This window comes from Mus musculus, chromosome 8 (assembly GCF_000001635.26).
Source record: "Mus musculus strain C57BL/6J chromosome 8, GRCm38.p6 C57BL/6J".
Lineage (NCBI taxonomy): Eukaryota > Metazoa > Chordata > Mammalia > Rodentia > Muridae > Mus > Mus musculus.
Genome location: NC_000074.6, coordinates 68,626,749 through 68,648,600, shown reverse-complemented (window position 1 = coordinate 68,648,600; position 21,852 = coordinate 68,626,749). Strand labels below are relative to the sequence as shown.

The window sequence follows — 21,852 nt, the reverse complement described above, 5'->3', positions numbered from 1 at the left end:
CACACACACACACACACACACACACACACACACACACACACACACACACACGCATGCACACCACATACATAAAACAGGAATAAAAGCATCCATTCCATTGAGCTTTATGGAATTAATTTTTCATGGCACCAATTGCATAACATCTATGTGGTTTTCCCTCCTCTTTAAGTAGGGATAATAAGAAGGACTATTTAAGCCTTTCCTTAGGATCACATGTTGATAGAAATGGAAGGCTCCCAGCTCTACACTGACCCTTAATAGATATCACTAAATGCAGTGACTTCTATCATTGTCAAGCATTATTATAACCCGGGCTTATGTTCACTGCCAGGAGTCTCTTTCTGCTCCCTCACAGACTTCCTTGTCCTCTCTGAAACCCCCTCAGTCATTTGAATGTATTGGCTGCTCCTCCAGGGAAATGTCTATCATGTTCTGAAGAGCTTTCATTCGTAGGTCAAGAAGTATATAATTTTTTCTTTTTTCAGTGTTTAAAGATATTTTGATTTGTTAGTGTAAGACATAGCTGTAATACTTTTCTGTTGTCACAGAATCCTAACATTAGGTTTTTATTTTAATATATCCTTTTGTAGTATTTGTCTTGGATCCTCAGTCTCTAAGCTGAAGTAGAAGGGTCTTTCTTGACCTCAATTATTCGTTCTACTCAAGTTATTGGCATCAATTTCCATAACCAGTAACTGCGCAGCCACAAGAATAAAATGAGATCAAGCTTTACAGAGTTACTAGCCTTCTTAAACATTTGCCAGAGATGGATAGAAGTTCCTGCCACTCTTGCAGATGACCTGGGTTCATTTCCCAGAACCCACATGAGAACTCACAACCATCTACGACTCCAACTCCAGGAGATTAAATGACTTATTCTAGCTTTAGTGAGCATTAAGCACTCATGTGGTTCAAATACATATGTGTAGGCAAAACATACACACACATACACCACATACACATATACACACATGTATATATATATATATATATATATACATATATATACACATACATATATATGTAAATAGAATAAAACATTAACTGAATAAAATGCTTTCTTAGACAGTTTGAATATCTTGGTTATCTGTAAGCTTCAACATTCACTACAAAGGAATCCTACCTAAGTTCCATCAGTTAGCAAGGCCCCATTGCTGAAGATGATTAAAAAACTCAGGGAACACTGATAAGTGAAGCTGGTGCCTACATAGGGCCTTCACCCTTATGCTTTAGTGTCTTTCGTATAGCATGGTGTTCTGCATGCTACCAAAAGAGAAATGTATACACCAACCTAGCCACAAACCCATGTTCAAGAATTCTGTTCTGCCTGAAAGATATGCTAGGCCAATAGTGGCACAAAGCTTGTGGGGGTATCCAACCTATATCTTAAGGCCAATCAGTTTGGGCCAAACATATTCAAACCACCACAGGTGTGCACAGCTCCTTCCTTTACATTCAATCTGGACTACAGCCTATTGAATGGTACCACCCATATTTATGGTGGGTCTTCCCACATCATTAAACCCAATTTCTTCATAGGCATGCCTAGAGGATTATCTCCTCGATATTCAAGATCCTATCAAGTTGACAACCAATTTTAACTATTGCATATGGTGTTTTCCATCTTAGTCATGGGCCTTGCCATTCATCCTTTGTTCAGGACATGTTCAGGAGTCATCCATAGCTTTCTCATTTGCTTATATTTCATTTTCAATACATTAGTAAATCTTGGTTGTGTTTTCAAAATATATATCTAAAATGTGTACTTGACACCTTACTATTTCTTAGTCATCATTTTTTCCACATTTTTGCATTTCTCTCATTACTCATTTGACTCTAGTCACTAATCTTTAGCCATTCTTTGGCTCTTCTATTGTGTTTCTGTAGGTCTTTGTCCTTGCCATTCCTCTGGTTCTAAGGATGTTCCACCAGTTGTCTATAGGGCTATCTCTTTTACCTATCTTCTAATCCCTGCTCAAACATCTCCACAGAAACCCTATCTCTCCCTTACTCTCTCTTTCGTCTCTTACTTATAAAGTATATTAATAGCACTCATCCAATTTGGATTATATACATTGTCTGCTTCCTGTTATTAACTCTTTTATAATAAGCTGCTTGAGTTTACTCCTTCAGTGCTATACTGTGGTTTCCTAGAAAAGTACCTAGCCAGGATAGACAGTGCATACTTGGTGAATGAATGAACTGAAAGACAAATGGTATATTCTTAACTAAAAGGATGATGATATGGTTATTTCTAATCTTTTCTAAAACATTGTATTAGAGGAAGGATAAAGAGATGAATCACTAGTGGCCTTAGAGTGAACACCATAGGTCTGCTTTTATAATACCCAATGTTAGCACTATAGTAGAAGCTGATGAATTAAGTTCTGGCTCTTACATACTTAAATCTGGTTGTATGAGTCACATCAGACCAAATTACCAAGTATAGATGTGAAAATTAAAGGCAGGAACAACCAATTTTCACTCAATAGTACATCTTGAAGTTTGAGGAAGGTGGGGCAAAGCAGTACTGAACTTGGTATGGACCACATTGTACATAACAATGATGGTAATCATTGTCATTTACTCATAGAGCCATAATTGTTCCAACCTGCCCCCTGCTTCCAGGGATCCTTCTTGCTGATATCTGTTTTATTGTGAATAGGTTCCTTGAACATGCATGACAGATTGGAGAGTTGCCATGTGGATCTACAGTCCTCAGTGTGAGAAGCTTTAAACAATCATTTCTGTGGCTGGAATCTTCAAATGATCTACTTTTTATTGCCTCTGGAGCATAACCAGGTTGGTTGTGAAGATGTTGTCAACATTATTTTTCTCATTGTTATGATAAAACATCCGACGATTTAAAGAAGGAAACATTTATGTTGACTCAATTTGAACATACAGTCTATCAGTACAGGGGAGTGGTGGCAGCAAGACATATTGTATCTATAACTGGAAACAGTGAGAAAGGAATCCTGGTGCTTAACACACTTTCTCTTTTTTTTTTTCCATTTTTTATTAGGTATTTAGCTCATTTACATTTCCAATGCTATACCAAAAGTCCCCCATACCCACCCACCCCCACTCCCCTACCCACCCACTCCCCCTTTTTGGCCCTGGCGTTCCCCTGTACTGGGGCATATAAAGTTTGCGTGTCCAATGGGCCTCTCTTTCCAGTGATGGCCGACTAGGCCATCTTTTGATACATATGCAGCTAGAGTCAAGAGCTCCGGGGTACTGGTTAGTTCATAATGTTGTTCCACCTATAGGGTTGCAGATCCTTTTAGCTCCTTGGGTACACTTTATCTTTTTTATTCCAGCTCATAGAATGGTGCATCTCATACGTACGATGGGTCTTTCCACTTTAGTTAATATAATCTAGACACTACCTCTCAGACACATTCAAGAGTTGTTTCCATGGTGATTCTAATCTTACCCAGTTGGCAATCAGTATTAGTCATCCAAGATAGAGCAGATACATAGCGAAAAGACTTAAACTAAGATACCCAGTGTGGACTTTCAAACCCACATTGCCTTGTAGCTGAGTTCCTTTGGAGTGAGTGTTTGAGCTAACCAACTGAATCATCCATAGAAACGGTACTAATTCTCTCAGGGTCTGCATCCTCCCACTTGAAACGCTAAGACGATGTTTGCTTCCTCCTTCTCCTAAGGCTGCATTGGAGAGGAAGAATATTTCAGATTACTTTTACTTCTAGTTAGCACTAGACTGGAGGTTTTTGATGAAGCATGAAAGACAGTGCTCACAACTTAGCATGTCCTATTGCCACAACAGAGAAACTATTATTATTCAGTAGCATGTCGCCATAATGAACCATCTCAAATGATAAATGGTCACTGTATTCTGTTCACATTTTCCATTTTCTTTTCGGAGTTCAGCCTTTTCTTGTTTGCCAAGCTTTGTATAAGTCTTATTTAGTCCTTTTTCTTCTTTTTGTGGCAGTATACCATGTTTCTTTTAAAAACAAGAGCCGAGGTTTAACCATGCTATGACTAGAATTTAAGATAAGTAGTTTATAAACTATTAAGATCTATTTCTTGCTTAAATTTCAAGACCAAAATATTATGTAGTTGTCACATCGACATGACTAGAAAGAGAGACAACAATGAAAGTGTTTTCTGCATTGTCTCTACAGGCTGTCTACCGTTTACTCAGTTGTTAATAGTATTCTTTAGCTGTCCAGATTGCACGGTGGTTTCCAGTATCTTAAAGGCATTCGGCGATGCATTGACACCTTGCAAGGAAGGTGCTAAATATGTCTGAGATATGACTCACTCCTGTTTGCAGAAGGAAGCTTCAGTGGGAGGAAAACATTTCCAGGCATCCCTAAAGCTAGATGGAAGGCAGAATTCTTCATGAATACTCTGCAATTTTTTGTTATTTATTAATCTAGTGGGTAGTTATTGCTAGTTCCTCTTGGTACCAGTTTCTGTGATATGTAGGCACTTAAGGAAGACCTCTGTACTATGGAAAGTATTTCTGCTTTGTAAAGAACTTGATGGTAGAATGATGGGAAAGCCAGAGCACTTCTGTGAGGCTGATGAAAGATTGTCAAGTGTGGGTGGTTGAAAAGTTTAACAAGAAAGAGAAAGAGAGGGAGAGGGAGAGGGAGAGGGGGAGAGGAGGGGGAAGGGGAGGGGAGGGGGAGGGGAGGGGAGGGGGAGGGGAGAGAGAGAGAGAGAGAGAGAGAGAGAGAGAGAGAGAGAGAGAGAGAGAGAGAGAGAGAGAGAGAGAGACTGAATTGGAGCACATTTGTAAAACTTCTGACCTGTGTATTAAAGTATTGATATACTGAACACCATGTTCCTGATTCTGTACAAGTTCATATTTTTACTTTTCTCGTTACACACACACACACACACACACACACACACACACACACACACACACACACAGAGGCACTCACATACATGTACACACATATTCAGAAACAAGAAAAATCTAATTGCCTCATAGAACAGAACAGTTAAATGATATGGTGTCTAATAAATTGGAATTCTCCATAGTCATTAAAAACCATACTGTAAATTAATATTTAATGGGTTGGGGATTGCTTGTCACATTTTAAATGTAAAAATTAAAAGTATGATGTAAAATATATCAGTTTGCTAATGTTGTGCTCTCAATCTGACATGCTGTGAATGCTATAGTGGTCTGTGCTACTCCTCTGCCTAGTCCTGCACCTCTCATCATCTACCCATCCTCAATGGCCCTTCATCTTCCTGCAGTTTTGGTTGCCTTCTTGCAAGCTGCCATGTTCATTTGTTTCTACCACTTTTTTACCACCTTTATCTCCTGATAGAATATAAGTTATTAGTGGCAGAAACTTTTATATAAGTTGTTCACAGTGACTCCTCAAAAGCTAAGGGCAGTCAATGTACTGTACCTAGAAGCTCAGAATAAACAGCGATGAACGAATTAATAACAGAAATGAAGTTAAATTATAATATGATTGGTCATACTTGTATTTTTCTGAATTTTATGTTTTTCTATGATAAACAAGCATTTCCTCTGTAGTTAGACTACACATGAATTCCTCATATAGACCTAAAGAGGTCGTCTTTAGGAATGGCTGAGAATCAATGATTGAAGAGGGCAGAGCCAAATCCTTCTGGTTGAATGTAGACAGATCTTTGTAACTGTTGTGTATAGTCTGGGTTCTGGGCTTGTCTAACCCTTGAGTCTTAAGTCTATTTTTGTTTTCTTTATCCACCATCTCCATCATTTTTCTTTCCTGAGCCCACATGCTGGTTCCTGGACTCCACGCTGTTCATGCTAAGGTCTGCCCTCAAACCTTGTCTGTCTTCTTCCTAGGTTTGTTGTTTGGGTTATAATGTCAATATCTGTGTTTTCTTTGAACATGAGCTTGTATCCTGTTGTTTTTTTCATGACATTCTGTACTGATTCTAGCCTCATTATTTCTTTAATTTTCCTGGCAGCAGTAGAATGGGCCAGGTCCTCAGTGCAATGCCCCCAAGCTGCAAGACAACCATGTTTACCACTGTTAGCTGAAGCAGTCAAAAATCTGCCTCCAATGGGAGCCCAGTGGAATCTGGCTCAGTCTATTTTAAGCCATAAACCAACCATAGAAACACTAGGAGAACATATGCTTTTCTTGTTTCTTGTGTTACCTTTTTTTTCTTCTTCTTCTTCTTCAAGCACATGACAAGCTGCTTGAGAAAAAGCTTTCTATTTTCTACTTTTCTTGTCTTCAGTAGTGCGGAAGCTCTTCTGGTCTTAGAGTTATTTCTATGTGTTTTAGTTAGTGGATACTTGGATTCCCATGTAGAAAGTAGACATGGTTTCTGACTTTTCACAGGTAGCATCAGAGTAGTTTAGGGTGGCTTGAGTGCCTTTGGAGACACTATATATGTATACACATATATATTTAATGTCAGATTGTTATTAATATTTAAAATGCAATAAATGAAAGTGAAATATTCAAGATCAAACTTGGTTGCTGTAATCTCCTGTTAAAATGGTATTGCTTTGTTCAGAGGCATAGATTGATTTTGTGGAAGAAGGATATTACATAACAGATTCCTCAATTCAATAAAGGCTTATTGAGATTCTGCTGTTTATTACTGCAGCAGGCAGTGAAGGAAATTGTAGAGATCAGCTAAAAATGGTCCATTAACAGTACAAGCCAGAAAGACCTATTGTTGAATATTTCAAAGAGGAAGAGATTCCTCAGGAGTAGGTAAGCGTGCATGGACATTGTAATGAAGACAGAATTATGAAAACATTAGTAGGTGTAGCTGCTAGCCTAGCAGAAACAAAGGACTGCACACGAGGATAAGAAAAATCAAGAAAGGATAGGAAGAGTGTCTTTTGTGAGAGGCAGCCTGTTGTTCATGGGCAGGATTTCAGGGAACAGGCAGATGAGTTAGTGAGAGATGAGATGAAAAATACTTTCATCGAAAGCAACTTAGGGGAGAAAGGGCTTATTTTATCTCCAAGGCTATATATGTCATCGCTTTAGGGAAGTCACAGTAATAGGTGTTAGAAATAGCAGGTCATATCATATTTAATGTCATGAATGCATACCTAGCCCTCAGAGTCGTTTCTACTATTGTATAATATAAGGCCTCAAGCTAGAGAATAGTACTGCCCATAGTGGACTAGGCTTTCCCATATCAATTAGGGAAATCAAGACAACCTCTCACAGTTATTCCTACAAACCAAGTCACCTGGGTAATCCTTTGTGGACACTCTCTCCCCAAGTGATTCTAGATTGTGTCCTTTCAGCAGGTTTAGGAAGACTTTGGGGCTGGAGTAAGTTCCCCCAGGTTCAGCCTCCTAAGGGATGGTGCGAGGTGTAACATTGGACATGAGGTTTAAAAGAAAAGGTTCACAGTTTCCATTGTGTTTGACACAGAGGTTGTCAGCAGTTTTTGGGATTTGTGATAGTGTTCTTTTCCCCTGAATTCAATTATTAAATGAAGGTCCATGATCCAAGGGGAAAAGCTTTTTATAATTAGCATTATAAGGCTTCTTCTTGCCTTCTGTGATTCCAACAACACAATTGGAGTAGACCCTGGATCTGCAAACTTACTCTAACAACTATTGAGAAAATAAGTTCATCTTTTTTTTAAATTATTTTTTACATTTTTATTAGGTATTTTCCTCATTTACATTTCTTTTTTTTTATTTTTATTTTTTTCTTATTTTTTTTATTACCTATTTTCCTCAATTACATTTCCAATGCTATCCCAAAAGCCTCCCACACCCCCCCCCCTACTCCCTTACCCACCCATTCCCATTTTTTGGCCCTGGCATTCCCCTGTACTGGGGCATATAAAGTTTGCCTGTCCAGTGGGCCTCTCTTTCCAGTGATGGCCGACTAGGCCATCTTTTGATACATATGCAGCTAGAGTCAAGAGCTCCGGGGTACTGGTTAGTTCATAATGTTGCACCTACAGGGTTGCAGATCTCTTTAGCTCCTTGGATACTTTCTCTAGCTCCTCCATTGGGGGCCCTGTGATCCATCCAATAGTTGACTGTGAGCATCCACTTCTGTGTTTGTTAGGCCCCGGCCTAGTCTCACAAGAGACGGCTATATTAGAGTCCTTGCACCAAACGCTTGCTAGTGTTTGCAATGGTGTCATTGTTTGGAGGCTAATTATGGGATGGATCGACTCATTTACATTTCAAATGCTATCTCAGAAGTCCCCCATACCCTTGCCCCCCACTCCCCTACCTACCCACTCCCACTTCTTGGCCCTGGTGTTTCCCTGTACTGAGGCATATAAAGTTGCAAGACCAAGGGGCCTCTCTTTCCAGTGATGGCTGACTAGGCCATCTTTTGATACATATGCAGCTAGAGTCAAGAGCTCCGGGGTACTGGTTAGTTCATATTGTTGTTCCACCTATAGGGTTGCAGACCCCTTTAGCTCCTTGGGTACTTTCTCTAGCTCCTCCATTGGTGGCCCTATGATCCATCCAATAGCTGACTGTGAGCATCCACTTCTGTGTTTGTCAGGCACTGTTTTCATTGGAGCTATGCAGTTGGAAATCAAAATGCATTTACCTTGAGTCTGTGAATGCATCTGTAAGAAGCCCACTAGAGCTAGGATTGTTTTCAGATTTTGCAGACTGTGATTTTCAGAATTTTGTCAATATGATCAATATAATATGGATGTTCATTCAGTGTTATGGTTTTAATGCTGCTTTAGCTTATTTCTTTGTGTACAAGTTGTTTCATAACCAGTAAATAGACATTTTGATATCTAAACATGGTTACTAGAAGCTTATAAGTTATGCTAATGTTGTATAATCATTATTTATTAATTATTAGAGTTTTCATAGTATTGCAGTTAGGATATTCATTTCAAAGGTTACTTATAATAATTATATTTATTTTAAGTAGATTAGCCATTTAGATGTGTAGAATTAAATCTCTGAGTTTGGGTTTATTCATGAAATCATGAATCAGTTAAATTCTCTTGTATTATTTAAATTTTGAACTTTGTCTTTACTTTAAAAGAGTTCTTCAGAATATTCAGAAAATAATTAGGAGACTTGTGCTAAATATTTGATTATTTTTCTAGAAATGTGTGTATTATGTGATTTTGTGTGCGTGTGTGTCTGAGATGAGGACTGAGTGAGCAGAGCAACTAGCTGAGATGTGATTGACCCCAAAATATATCTTAGGGCGATTCTAGAGAACAGGTGACAATGAAAGAATAGAAGAAATGCAATTTCCTATTAATTTACAAAGCTTAAAAAGAGATGTTGAGGGCAAGCAATGGCCTAGTAGATAGAATCATGGCCACCAAGCCTGCTGACCTGAGTATGATCCCCAGATCCCATGTGGTGGAAGAAGATAACCAATTCCCACAAGTTTTTCTTCGACTGCCACATGAGCTCTTTGGTACACACAAATAAATAAATGAAATTACAAATTAATGGAAACATTTTTTACTCTGCCATGTTTGTTTTTCATTTAATAAAAAACAGGAAACCGTACTTGTCAAAACTACCTTTTCTTGTGTCGATTAACATGGTCTATTTAGTTGCTTTTGTCTTTCTTACAGTGCTTACAGCTTCCATTTCTAATATTTGAAAATTTTAAATTCTGGAGTTCAATTGAACTACTTTCATTTTCAGAGACAATGGCTCTGATCTGCACTGTAATTACATTCATTTTAAATATTTAGTTGGAGAAAAATCTCATGACCACTCATAGACTTTAATTCGTTTTTCACATGTTTTGTCGAATGCTTGAATTTATGCCCATGCTTAATGCTTCTGTAATGAAAATATATGGATGGAATAATCTTCCATTCCATGCTCTGTTCTGTGAGTTATCATGATTTATGGCCTGTGATTTCCACATTCTGTCTGATGAAGCAGTAAATGATCTTTTCAGCTTTTTGAAAGTGTTCCTCATTCAAGGGGCAGACATTGGGTTTTATGTTTCAAATACCTTTTCCTTCCTGCCATTTAGTGGTTGTGCTCCATGAAGGGCCTTGACCCCTTGCAATATCCATCATACATGGCTCAAGGGAAGCATAACTGATGCTAGTCTTCCATTGTCATTCATTACTACGCTCTCATTGTGTCAATCAAAAGTTCAATCACTACATTCATAAGATTCCAGGGTAGATTAGAAATCAACACACTTTGGAAAGAACATTTTAACATAGTGGTTAACATATCTGTAGAGAATAGGGAGAAGTAGAAGAAATTTTAATTTTTTTCATGGGAACTGCAATGTGTTATTTAACTTTTCTGTGGTACTATTCCCTTATTGTGAGTTAAGAGCTATGTGTGGGACACATATACCACCTGATTCCTAGCACTATCATTTGGTGGCTGCAGACATCTAATGAGGAGGGCTTGGAACTGACAAGAGTCCTAAGGTGTCTACATTCCCTGCCTCCAGCTTGGAGATAAGATTTCATGAACCTCAGGGAGCAGCAAGCACTTCCTGGTGGCCACAGGGACAAAGAGGAGAATTTTAAAGGCTGTAGAGATACACTTGGTAAACAACTTGAAATATCTCTGAAAGGAGTTAAAATAACCTAAATATGGACTGCCACACAAGAACTCTCTCTCTCTCTCTCTCTCTCTCTCTCTCTCTCTCTCTCTCTCTCTCTCTCTCTCTCTTTCTCTCTCTCTCTTTCTCTCTCTCTCTCTCACACACACACACACACACACACAGTCTAAAATGTAGTCTTCAACTACAAAGATGAAAAATGGAGAAATAAGAAGAGAAGTTCAAGACTTATGTTTGATTGGACAGTAGGTATGCTCTTTCTACCCGAAAATTATTCATGATCCCCCCATGTAACAAACGCACTGCGTTATTTGACGCATTGAACCATAGCACTGGGAATCATCTATGTCCGCTGTGGGGGAGAAGAGTTGTGTTTCTTAGGTTACCAGTTCACGCTTGGTCCAGATGGCATTCAGATGTACTATACTATTGTTCTACCCCTAGGCTGTAGTTCAGTTGTGAAGCCTGGAAGAAGTCAAACTCAGCAGGGAGATTTCAGGATTGGCCATGAGAAAAGAACAAATATCTACTCAGAGTCTGAACATGTTTGAGACTTTGAGACTGTCTTTCCTTGTTCTTTTGAGTTTTTCTTCTATATGTTTGTTGTCTTAGGAAACAAACTGTTTATAAATACACATCTTATAAGTAGTTAAAAACTATTTTAAAAGCATGAAAGAACCATTTTGTCTTGAAATGCTCAATTCAGCGGTGAGTATTCTACAAATAAATTTGCCTTTTCTTTCCACAAATACCGAAATTTATCTACCAAGGTGATTTGAAGCTGAGTAAAAATGTGATTTCTTTATCTAGCAATCTTATAAAACAAATACCATCTTCATTCTGCTCTTAGATTTACAGCTTTGAAAGCCGTTTTCAACCAAAAATGCCAGAGTGAGTTACTTTTGAGGTGAGCAGACTGGTATCAACAACTACTGGAACAAAATAGTTCCATTTCTGAGCAGCTAGCCTGAGCCACTGTGCAGGCAGCTGGCTGGGGACTTCCTTAGCCAGACAGGAATAGTCCCTGAGATGATAATTGGAAAAGTCTTCACAGCGAGTAGTAAAATTTCTTGTCCTGTACATGGAGTAACATTTTCCTATCATTTTAACATTGCCAGTATCTTCTCAAATTTGAGTCTGGAAGTTTTGTTAGGACTATTATCAGGTTCAGGAGGAAAGAAGTGATACACGATAGGAAGAAGAGGGTGGTGAAGAGTAGGAGGGATCAGAGGAAAAGGATGTGGAAGGAGGGAGAGGTGAATCAGAAGGAAAGGAAGGAGGAGGAGGAGGAGGAAGGCAAGGAAGAGAATTATGGGAAAGGAGGGACTTGGAGAAAAGAAGGAAGAATTAAAACCAGAGGAGGAAAAGGAGAAGGAGGAAGAGGAAAAAGAAGAGGAAAAGAAGGGCAGAAAGAAGGAAGATGACTGTGAAGAGGAAGAGGAGCAAAGAAATAGGGGGAGGAGGAAGTGGAGGAGGAGAGGGTGGAGGAGAGAGAAGAGGAGAGGGAGGAGGAAGGACCTTTGTGTCTTGTATTTAATCAGTTCTCACACCTTAAGTTTCTTCCTGAAGACTGAAATCTCTCACACAATAAAAATACAACATCATCAGTTCCCCATGTAGTTTTGGGTAACAGGAGGTTCCCTACTCTCCTGTCCTCTGTCGACCACTGGAAACCAGGCTGCCAGAAACTTTCGGAAGTGTGGCCATCCCAGAGTGCAGCGTTTGCACTCTGCAGGGCTGTCTCTTCTCAGCCTGCAGAGGCAGGTGCTGTGCTATTTGGAAGGGAGCCCAATATAGGAACCCCTCATTTGTGGGAGAAAGGAAAATTAGAGTGTTTGGTCATCAACTGTTGTAAAGTTTAAGGTTTGCTCTCAATTTATTTACTTGTGGTGAGTGATTTTCAGCGATTTTTGTTTTTAGATTTTTAAAGATGGGAGAATTAAAAAAAAAATCACCCAAAGGAAATAGTTTCTTTTTTATAACATCTTCTCCTATCCTTAAACGACAACAGAAAATAAGCTTTTTCATTACTAGTTTTTAAAATTAGCATACAAAGTAATGGGTTTCATTACAACATTTGCATATTTGTTCCTCTAGATTACCCTCTCCTCCCTTCCCTGTTTTCCAACCCCTCTCCTACTGGTTCTCTTCTCCTCCAGTAAACCCTCTGCTTTCATGTCACATGTATTCTATTATTCCCCTACCTTGAAGAGCCCCTCCCCACACCTTTCATGGCTCAGCACCCCCAGATATACATATTTATAGAGCGCAAGCTGGAGGCTCCCACCAGAGGAAGCTTGGGAAACTGTTCTCTGCAGTCTGGCTTAGTTAACACAATGATTTCCAGCTCCACTCATTTCTCTGTAAATGTCATGATGTCATGAACAAAACTCCACTATGCATATGTACCACATTGTTTTTAAACATTTGTGTCTTGATAGACATTTTGGTGGGTTCCATTTCTTACACACACACACACACACACACACACACACACACACACACACACACACACACACACACACACACATATATATGGCCATCCTCTCAGTCTCTGCTCTCTCCCCTGTGCCTGCATTTCTTATGAATTTTGGGTTGAAAGTTTTGTGGGAGGGTTGGTGTCTTTATCACTCCACTGGGGTTCCTGTCTGGCTATAGGAGGTCACCTCTTTAGGTTCCACAGTCCCCATTGTTTTTGTATATATACCAAAAAGTCCTTTGGGTATATATATATCCAGCAGTGGTAATCTGGGGCATGTGATCATTTCAGTTTTAGCTTTTTAAAGAAAACTCTATACTAATTTCCACACTTGGGTGCACCAGTTTATACTCCGACTAGCAATGGGTAAAGGTTTTCCTTTCTCAGAAGCTTTGCCTGCATTGGTTGGCATTTACTAGGAGATAAACATAAGATACAGTAAGCACAGGCCTGATCTTAAGTCATGGGAAATAGGAAAAATGATAATATCTGTCTTCAGGACTGCCATTCTCTTCTTAAGATGCTGGTGTGGCTGTGTGGAGGAAGCAGCCATGAGTCATAAGAACCTTAGCAGAAGCAGACAGCACATCCCTTTGTTCTGTGCGTCCCTTTCCAGTCATCAGTAGACTGGAATGCTTTTCCTTTTACTGCAATAGACCTGCCCAACACTATAGACTTTCTGCCTCTGTGATTACCAAAGTTTTGGGAGTGGTCTTGGTTCTAGGGGGTTGGAAGAAAATGACATTAACTGGGTGAGGGTTGGCATGGCAGCTCCCTAGCTTTACACCAATGGCCTCATTAGCCCATTTGCTTACAGTGGGTGGTAATGCAGCCAAAAGAGAGCATTTCGAGAGTTCTCCATTGCCACTGAAGAGTAGAAACAAACAAAGGTCTCCAGAGACGTTCACTACCCAGACTCCAGTGGCCACCTGCAAAAGGGCCTGTTTTTCTTTTTGACTCAAGGTTTTGTATTAGGAAGGAGAAATAAGAGCTTGCTAAAAGGCTTTCTCACTAAAGGCAATATTGTCCAGAGCCATCCTAGCTGTTAACTGTTTAGAACGATGTAGAGCTTTTGTTTTTGTTTTTGTTATATTTATTTATTTTTTTACTTACTTACTTTACATCCCACTCACTACCCCCTCCCAGCCACCGCCTCCCACAATACTTTCCCCATCTCCCCTCCTCCTCTGAGCAGGTGGGGAAATCACTGGGTATTCCCCCATGTTGGTACTTCAAGTTTCTGCAAGGCTAGGCACTTACCTCTCCCACTGAGGCCAGACAAGGCAGCCTAGCTAGTCAAAGGTATTCCACATACAGGCAACAACTTTTGGGGATAGCCCCTGTTCCAGTTGTTTGGGATCCATGTGAAGAGTAAGCTGCACATCTGTTACATGTATGTGGGGAGGCCTAGGTCCAACCAATATATATTCTTTGGTTGCTGGTTCAGTCTCTGAGAGCCCCAAGGATCCAGATTAATTGACTCCATTGGTCTTCCTGTGGAGTTTCAATCTCTTTCAGGAGCCCATTACCCGTCCTCTTATTCTTCTATAAGAATCTCCAAGCTCCATCCACTGTTGAGCTGTGAGTGTCTGTATCTGTCTGAGTCAGTTGCTGGGTGGAGCCTCTCTGGGGACAACATGTTCCTGTCTGTAAGCATCACACAGTATCATTAATAGTGCTAGGGTTTGGTACTTACTCATGGGATGGGTCTCAAGTTGGGCCAGTTATTGGTTGGTCATCCTCTCAGTCTCTGCTCTCTCCCCTGTGCCTGCATTTCCTATGAATTTTGGGTTGAAAGTTTTGTGGGAGGGTTGGTGTCTCTATCGCTCCACTGGGGTTCCTGTCTGGCTATAGGAGGTCACCTCTTTAGGTTCCACAGTCCCCATTGTTGTGAGTCACAGCTAAGGTCACTCCTATTGATTTTTGGGCTCTGTCTTGTCCTGGAGATGCCCCTTACCTCCTAACCCCTGTCAGTTGCAGATTTCCATTCATTTTCATGGCATCTAGCCATCTCTCCTGTCTTTCCTCACACCTGACATAAGCTTTTAACATCAGTGTCATACCTGATGTGCCAGCTTTGACTTCCAAATCACCAAGAACACCAAGGTAGTAAGGTGATGCTGCAATTGTTTGGGTTGACGGATCTCAGGGAAGAGCTGGGCCTGGGAGAATGGAGAGAAGGTCACTGGTACATAACAGTAGAAGCAGCGTTGATCTATGAAGGCAACCTCAAAACACCTAACCTGTAATCCCAGATGGAAAGATAGGAAGGGAAGTGTGGACTTGTTTCCTAGACCTTAAAACATGACGATGATGTACAGATCTTTAAGTGACTCATGAAGAGACACCAGAGGCCCAGAGCTGACTGAACTGAACACTGAGGAGAAGCCAAGTCACAGCCATGAGTCCGTGACTTCTGGAGGAGGATGCACCTCTCTTTTGGTTTCATGGAAAGTGATGGTCAGATAGAGTTTCCCTTGCTAACCAAATATTCCATGAAGGGCTATTTGTGAAGTCCTAACTGAAGCATGAGCCTTGGTCCTGGCCCTTCTACAAACGCTATCAGACTGCTACATTTCTTAGCTGCTAGGTAGTTTTTCACTTTGAAATTTTACTTTATAAACAATTTTTTTTGGTGCTTTATGACTAGCACTCAAGGAAACTTTTGCATCATTTTATTAAGGATCTGGACTGACTGGAGGGACTTTCCACTCTGTAACTCATATTCATATTCTTTGAATAGAACCTCCACCTGTTCTCTGAGCACCACATGCCCAATGGAATGAGACTCAATGATCTACAGCTCTTGATTAGTAGAGCGAACTGTGCATGTTCCCTGGGGGCCGAAGACATTGTACCACCATGTTGTGGGGAGCACATCTCTGTAAGACCCCTCTATTATCTTGCATGTAGAAGGGAGAATATTCTGCTGGGAAAATAACAAACTAATGTCTCTGGGCTCCTAATCCTCATTTCTGGTGCCACTCACTTTGACACTGAGTATAATGGTTACACACCTATGGTTACATAGAGCCCATTATGAGCAAGAGGAGGGCCTTCCTTCAATAACTACTATATCCTATATGCTGGCATATCAATTAATTCAGAATATCAGACATTTTAGGTACAGTGAGATCAGGAGATTCTTCTGGGGGATTGAGTTACCCCTCTCCAGCCAGAGGGCAACTGGGAAACATTTGCCTTTCCCACAATTTTGGAAGATTATAATCTTTAGGAGGATGTAGCATCATGGTGTTATAGAAAGATTATGCAGTTAAATCCTCCTTCTGCCTCTCATCAACCATAATGGAAGGTTATAATTACCCCCAATTTGCAGATGAAGAAATTGAGGCTCAGAAAGATTGAGTAATTTGCCTGCAGGTTGGACAATTAATAGCTAGGCCTGTAGCTTGAGGTTATCGAGTGCCCAGACACAGCTCTTAGATCTGCTGAACCTTCTCATCTTTATACCCTGTTTCTCTTAGGCCTACAACAGAATGCGTGAGATAACACAATTGGTCCTTTAAAGATGCATGCATGGAATTATGGGTAGGAAGATGAACCTCAGAGATCATCAGATTGACCAGTTCCTAAGTCATCACCTGGCTTCATGCCAGCTGTAAGACTGGGTAAATCACATAATGCCTTTGTGACTCAATTTCTCCACTTATGGTAGAGGGCCAGTCCCTAACCTAGACTTAACTGTTAAAACAGTCAATGAAGTTGAACACAGTTAGAATGAGTCAAGTATTTGATTAACATTCAGTAAATGTGAGATATTACTTTTTCCATAGTTTGTTGTCATTTCAAGCAAGAGAGTGAATTTTGTAGGTACTTTCTGGGTGGCAAGAAGCACAGCTCTGTTTCTTCTTGGACATGCAATGTTGGAGGGTCATGTGCTGCTGGTGTCGTGGCCAGGAAGACAGTTCTCTAAGCAGCATATAAAGCAGGTGCCCTCAAGCTACCTACAACAGAAGCTGAAGGTCCTGCTTTCCAGCCTTCAGTCAACCACTAAGACATAATTTAGCTTAGGGTGTGTGTGTGTGTGTGTTTGTGTGTGAGCCAGAGAAAGACAGACACACACACACAGACACACACACACACACACAGAGAGAGAGAGAGAGAGAGAGAGAGAGAGAGAGACCCCCTTATTATGAAAAGGGAAAGGTATCCCTGAAACCAATATCCAATTTTGTTGAAAAAAGACTTTCATAGTAATTTATAACATCCAGGAAAATTTTGTTCAAATATTTTTAGAGTCACTACCAGTACAGTGATACAAGTTCTGGGAATTTATATGACTAATTGTTTAGCACTAGGGAACATTCAATTTGTTGGAAGTCCAATTTATTGCAGAAGGCTTTATAATAGCTTCAGTTGGCAAGGAGAATGAATGGATCCTGCTGGCACAAGCAGCAAATGAGGATATCTAGAAGAGAGGGAGAAGCCTGAGAAGAATCTAACCGAGTTGGTTTTCAGTGACTCTCTTGACTTTTCTTAGCAACTACTACTGTAAAACAAAGCTTATTAAAAAGTATTGTGAACTGAGTGTGGTGGTGCATACCTATAATTATGGCATTTGTGAGGTAGAGGCAGGACAATGAGGAAAATCAAGTCAACTTTGGCTATATAGAAAGTTCCAGACCAGCCTGAGCTATGTGAGACCCTGAGAAAAAACAAACCCAACCAAGCCAAAACAACAAACAAAGTATTATTATGGAAGAATAATTATATTAATCATCTCTGCTATAACAAATATGGAGTGACTTAAATACAATTTGGAGGCCAAGAAGTATATACCTAAGATGCTGGCCTATTCAGTTACTAGTGAAGACTGCTGATAGCTTCCTGCTAGTTGTATGGTCAAATGGTCCTGCCTTGACACTTGACATAGATCCAGCCTCCTCTCCCATCATCTCTTCTTATAAGGAAGAGATGCCTCTTCCTTATAGGGCCTCATCTAAGCTGAATCATCTCTTAAGGACCCCATAAAAAATCTTGAGGTTTCTGTTTCACCATGTGAATTTTGAAAGGGTTTTAGTATTCAGTTCAGAACAAATAATTAATCACAATCTGTCACTTTTCTAACTAAATAAGAATTAAGGTTGAAAGGTAATTTAAAGACCATTTAGTTATACCACATAGCTGTGCAGTAGGCCATCTAGCCAGTGCCTAGATATCATCATCAACATGGGGTTCTTGAACCTGTTTATGAAGAACCATATATAGCAATATCTGAGTGTCTTTGACAAATTAGTTGGAAGACTCACAGAGAGTCAAATCTATGAGTGTATTCAAGCCCCTCATGTAAAATGGTTTAATATATGTGGCCTAAGTGCATCCACCATCTTCTTTTAGGCATCTGTAGATGTCAGTCACTCTGTGTGATGGAAATGCTCTGCCGATAGTTGACAGACTATATTATTTAAAGACCAGTGACTAAAAACACCTTGTGTGGGCAATTTCAATAGAGTTACAGTTCCATTTTGTATATTTTTGATTTGTAGTTAGTATAACACAAAACCTATGGATTCAGAGGCTCAGTTCTAATTTCTCTTCCTTGATGTTACAAGCACTTCATCCCTGAGCATTGCCCTTTTTTCTGACTGCTCCAAAGTCTAGAGCACTGGACACATTTTTCAATCAGTATTTTGTCCTATTCTGAAGATGCAGTTCTGATGCAACTTGACATTTGTTTTGTTTTGTTTTTACTGCAATGGATATGTTTTCCACTGGATTTTGACTTCAGAAGTCAACTAGTGATGTCTTTTGAAGTAATACAACTTTTCCCTGAAGAGCCCTAAAGGATGAATTCACATCTTTGGTATTCTGTGGTATCTCTGGGACATGGTGGGAGTGAGTGTCATTCCTTGTTTTAGTTTACTGTGCTGAGGCTGAGCCTTTACTACTCTGGGTTGAAATGTTCCATCAGTTGTCATTTCTTCATGTGTTGCCTCGGATCTGCTTTTTGGTTTTTTTTTTCATTGAAACCCAATTGGCCTATTGATTTTAAGCATTCTATGCTGTCTAGCCTGTGCTAGACATTTTCCCATCTGTGCTGTTCTCTGATTTATTTTAGATTATTTCTACAATTCTATCATAAGTTTCCCAGATTATCTGTTCAGCTGTGGCTAGTCTATTAAGAAACACATCCATCATGTCTTAAATGTCAATGAATTTGCATACTTTCATTTTAAATCTTGCAGCTATTTGAAATATTTGCTTAATTTTGAAAACGTTCCTTTTAATGGTTTTGTATTCCATATTCATTTTAAAGATTCTAAGTTTACTTCTGTAAACGAATGCAAACTGGAAATTCCCTAAAACCAGACTTATTTTATGATTAGGACATATCACTCTAGAATGTATAGCAAAAGGAGTGTAACTCAGGACACCACAGAGGTACTTGCATGTCCATGTTTGTTGCTGCACTATACATGATAACTGATGCATGGACAAAGCCTCGGTGTCCATCAATAGATGAATGAAAAAAAGAAATTATGTATAATATGCATATGAATAGTGGGATGTTATTCAGTTTTCTCAAGAAGAATGGACTCATGCCATTTATAGAGAATGAGAGAAATTAGAGATCAGTATTTTAAAGTAAGCAAGGCTCAGAAAGACAAATATTGTGTTTTCTCTCATATGTGGAAGATACAAGATACAGAAGTAGTGTCTGTGAAAGAAGAAGAGAACATAAAGGGAAACAAGAGAGGGTAGTAGAGTACATTCGACAATAAGCAGAGGGAAGGTCCCAGTCAGGAGAGGTTGATGGGGGACAGAGACGGAACTGAAGGAGGCAAAGAAGAGCAAATCACTGAGATGCCTAGATATGAAAATGTCATGATTAAATTCTTCATATACTAACCAAAAGATTAGTATTTAACTCAATATCCAAAGTAGTAGCTGATATGGGATTTTTTTCCATGTGACTTCTGCTATATCTTGCTTTTGTATACTCCGAGTCTTTGTAAGAACAGTGTTCCTGGATATTTGTGGGCCTTTGTGACCTCCAGCTTGATGTAGAGTCTTCTGTGGAGAAGTGATGTTTTCTACAGCTTGAGGCATTAACAGCTTTGGGACATTTTAAAGCAGATTGTGAGGGGCTGGGGATGTATAGAGTGCTTGCCTAGCATGCTAGAGGCTGGGTTTACGCCCCTCCCCCAAGACCAACAAACCGTCAGACAAACAATATTTTAAAAATTTATAATGAGCAAGGGAACCCAGAGCCAGAAAGTCAAAGGCCACATGCTTTGTCTCATAGGTGGCTCCTGACTCAAAACTGTGTGTTAGAACTGTGTGTTAGGCTTGGAGAACCAATAGAATCCAGGAAGCTAGAAAAGAACTATGAGAGGAAGGAAGGGGTTCTGGGAGGGTGTTGTCCACCACAGAGTGTGAAGGGAAAGGGAGAAAGGGAGTGGGAGGTTTACGTGGGGATGGGAATGGAAGGGTGGGGGGGACAGGAGGGAAAGCATGAACAACAAGTTGTGTTGTGAGGTTGTCTGGCCACATAGTGACTTGCTAAGAATTTTATGGGAGGCCTCACCTACAGTTATTTGATTACAGATTTTTAAGATGTGCTCCCCACCCTGAGCTTCGTCCTAAGTTTTGAAATGGTCTGATTGTCTTGAGCTGCTGGGGAGAGCTGTTCCATGAGTCGGTGTTGTACAAACTTGGAAAATGCACTCCCATTTACACTACCTTCATGGTATTGGTTAGAAGCTCCTCATAGCTACACTAACATCTTAGATGACTGTGAACGTATCTCAGGAGCTGCTCGGTGGATAACAAGTTATATCCACATGATTTAAATAGGACTCCTTTCACCGTCCGCACTTACTGACTCTACTTCCAATGTGGTGCTCCCCACTGAGTCAGCACGTTCCACAAGCTTATTAGTGTTTTGTTAGTAACTCTGTCTTTATTTGTTCTCAAGTCTCAGAATTGCATACTTAATTTACATTTCTGTATTCCGTTACCTTAAGGAGATAGCGTATTTTGACCAAAAATTAAATGGAAGGATTAATTGAATAATACTATGTGAATGGACTGAGCAAAAAACGAAAGGAGAACAGCAATCAGGATGGTGCAAGAATGAAGATTCTTTATGTATGAAGGTTCTTCCGGTCTTCAGGGTACAGGGTATTATGGAAGGCCACCGTAGCCAGCTGTAGCTGTCCCTGGTCATGCAGGCCTGAGAAGAAAGCTGTTAGTGCCTGCAGAGGAAGTGGTTTGCCAGCAACATCTGTCCTCTCCTGTTACAGCCAGAGATGGGTGCTGTAGAGGAAACTCTAATGACTCATTCCAGGAAAATGACTTTTACAAATCACTATTAAAAAAAAAAAAGATGAAACCATACCGTTCTATAAAAATTATTGCCCCCAAATCGTTTGATTCTTAGTGTATTTTATTGGATTTGTTAGCTGAGTAGATATATGTCATATGTTTTCAGTCCTTTCCAACCTCTCTCACTCAGGGGGTTTTTCACTTTATTTTTCCAGAGGGACTACAGAAATAATTTAAAAAAAACAAAACAAAACACAACAACAACAACAACAAAAAAAACCCCTCTCTGCCTTGGAACTGGAGAGATGGTCCAGCAGTTAAGACTATGTCCTGCTTTTGTAGAGGAGCTGAGTTCAGTGTGGGGAATGGGAGGGTGTGGGATATGGAAGAACAGGAGATTATGCTCAAAGTATTGTATATATGTGCATGAAAATGGCCTTAAATAACTCCATGTAATAAAAAGTTAAAGTTTATTATGGAAATAAGGTGCAGACAACTATACATATACATACCCATATACACACATATACTATATATACTACATATATATACTATATATAC

General features: G+C 39.8%; 1 protein-coding gene across 8 annotated transcripts in view; it reads left to right on the top strand.

The window, feature by feature from the left end:
* Window positions 1-21,852, top strand: part of Csgalnact1 (chondroitin sulfate N-acetylgalactosaminyltransferase 1) — a 378,841-nt gene that overhangs the window by 87,021 nt on the left and 269,968 nt on the right. For 7 of the 8 annotated variants that reach the window (XM_006509627.4, XM_006509625.4, XM_011242290.3 and 4 more), the window contains one exon: window positions 2,666-2,802. The exons of the other annotated variant lie outside the window; for it this stretch is intronic. The gene's annotated coding sequence lies outside the window, so the exon portion shown is untranslated. The remainder of the gene's footprint in view (window positions 1-2,665; window positions 2,803-21,852) is intronic. 8 annotated transcript variants of the gene reach the window in all.